Genomic DNA, 2015 nt, shown 5'->3' with positions numbered 1-2015 from the left:
AGAGGTTTTTGTTTTATGCTTTTTTTTTTTCTGATTAAGGAAGTTCCTTTTATTCCTATTTTGCTAACATATTCAATCATTATTTCAATTTGTTAAAAGTTTTCTCACCTATTATAATAATCAAATGGTGCTCCTTTAACAAAATAATATAGTGAATTACATTTATTGATTTTTTTAATGTTAAATAATTCTTGCATTCCTGGGCTAATTCAATTTGGTTGTAATATATTATTTTGATTTGATTTGGTGGTATTTTGCTTGCAATTTTTTTGCATCTTTGTTCATAAATGTAATTGGCCTTTATTTTCCTTTTTCATGCTATTTTATCTGGTTTTTGTATCAAGATAATAATAGCCTCAGAAAATGTTTTACTATCATCGTCCATCTAATGTTGTTGACGAGGAATCTGACACCAGTCTTCTTCTAGTCCCTTTTTAAGATTTCCTCTTTGGAAGTTGTTAGGATTTTCTCTAATTTGTTGATACTCTAAAATTTTAGTATAGCATGTCTGGATATAAAGAGTTTGCTCTTGGTGGTGGTAGTGTTTTGTCTTAATTTTGGAATTAAAAAAAAAACTTACCTGTCCCTGGCCTGGGTAGAGTGGCGCCTGGTTGGTGGTGCCTGTCTCATATCAGCCAGGGACAAAGTAACTCCTTGTTTATCCCAGCTTGGCTTTTGGTTTGTGCCCATGTCTGGTTCATGCCCTGGAAACATGGATTGCAAAACAAACAAACAAAACAAAACAAAACAAAACAAAAAAAACAAAAAAAAAAAAAAAAAAAAAACTTACTTGGCACTCGATGGGTTCTTTTAGCATAAGCACACGTGTTCCTTCATTCTGGAAATTCTCTTCTACTGTTGCTTTGACTATTGTCTCCCTCTTCTGTCCTTCTGGAATTTCAACTAGACCAAAAGTTGGAAAATTTGGATCTTCACTATACTATAGGAGGAACCCTTCCCTGTACTGATATATAACAATATCAAAAGAGGTCTTAACATTTTTCTTTTTGTTCAGATTTACCATCTTTTTATCCTTTTGCTACATCCTGGGAGAATTTCTTGTCTTGATCTTAAGCTCATTAATTCATTCTTCAGTTATATCTATCCTGATACTCATCTTTTTAATCATCAATCTTTAAAAATACGTGATCTCTAATTCATTCTTTCATATGTATATGATATAGTCCCAGTTTTTCTCAAAATTTCAAATACATGGAACAAAATGTTGGATCAGAGAAATCTAAAAACAATAAGAGGCAAGAAAGTGGGGGGAAGTAACCAACTAGAAATTATGGTAAATACAAAGCATGGAGAAAAATTGGAGAAAGGATTTGCAACATAATCAGTAAATCACAATATGAATGTAACTAGCTTATTAAAGGAAAGAGACTCTAAGACTCTGTGAAATAACTCCAGCTACAAGCTGTTTATAAGAGAGATATTTATAAAAATAATTCGGAAAGTTTGAAAATAAAGATATAAGATAGATAACACATGCTGTGAAAATAGAAAATTATAATTACCATTTATTTTTATTTCATTCTTGACTAAATGGCAATTTAATGAAGAACCTTGAAAGTAAGGAAGACTATTAACAGATGCTATGAAAATGAATGCAAATTGCTGAACTAGCCATTGCCTACTGTAATATGAATAAATATAAAAATTGAAAATAATTTCAAAACATTTATCTTAAGGGCACTAAGAAATAAATATTAGTCAAGTTAAGGAGAACATCCTTTCTTGTCAGGTTTATGCTTAGTGTATATCTTGCCAACAAAATGGAGTTTCTATCTAAGTCCATTTACAAGAGGTAAATAGCTTTCTGATAATGTTGAACAGTTTGTTTTAATCACCCCAAAAATGGTTGAGCTATGACCTTAAGACCATGAAAATTAGTGTAGTTTGCTATAGGAACAGACTCGTTAGAATTTTAGTCATGGAAAACCATGCTTGCTCACCTAATACTGTGAATTCTAGTTTAGGCATAAATTTTAGTCACTAATCTTTTGATA

General features: G+C 31.0%; 1 non-coding gene across 1 annotated transcript; it reads left to right on the top strand.

Annotated features, from left to right (window-relative positions):
• The first annotated feature begins 581 nt into the window (after window positions 1-581).
• Window positions 582-716, top strand: LOC116754835. The gene has a single exon (XR_004350172.1). It is a non-coding gene; the product is annotated as a small nucleolar RNA SNORA48 (small nucleolar RNA).
• The last annotated feature ends 1299 nt before the right edge of the window (window positions 717-2015 follow it).

The sequence above is a fragment of the Phocoena sinus genome, chromosome 5 (genome assembly GCF_008692025.1).
Source record: "Phocoena sinus isolate mPhoSin1 chromosome 5, mPhoSin1.pri, whole genome shotgun sequence".
NCBI classification, from domain to species: domain Eukaryota; kingdom Metazoa; phylum Chordata; class Mammalia; order Artiodactyla; family Phocoenidae; genus Phocoena; species Phocoena sinus.
The sequence above is the reverse complement of the archived record's forward strand: the minus strand, read 5'-3'. Positions and strand labels throughout refer to the sequence as shown.